Here is a 324-nt window from a genome sequence, read left to right as displayed (position 1 = left end):
CAAGGATGTTGTGCGGGACAGTGTCAAACGCTTTGCACAAGTCCAGGTAGATGATGCCAACTGCTCTGCCACTGTCCATCAGTTCTGTAGCCCATCATAGAAGGCCACCGAATTGGTCAGGCAGGATTTCCCCTTAGTGAAACCATGCTGGCTGTCACCCACCACCTCGTTGTTTTTCATGTGCCTCAGCATGCTTTTCAGGAGAATCTGCTCCAAGATTTTGCAGGGCACAGAGGTGAGACTGACTGGTCTGTAGTTCCCCGGGTCTTTCACCTTCCCCTTCTTGAAAATGTGGGTGACATTTCCCTTCTTCCAGTCATCTGG

Source organism: Nestor notabilis, unplaced genomic scaffold, assembly GCF_000696875.1.
Source record: "Nestor notabilis isolate BGI_N333 unplaced genomic scaffold, ASM69687v1 scaffold9842, whole genome shotgun sequence".
Lineage (NCBI taxonomy): Eukaryota > Metazoa > Chordata > Aves > Psittaciformes > Psittacidae > Nestor > Nestor notabilis.
This window is presented reverse-complemented; position numbering follows the sequence as displayed.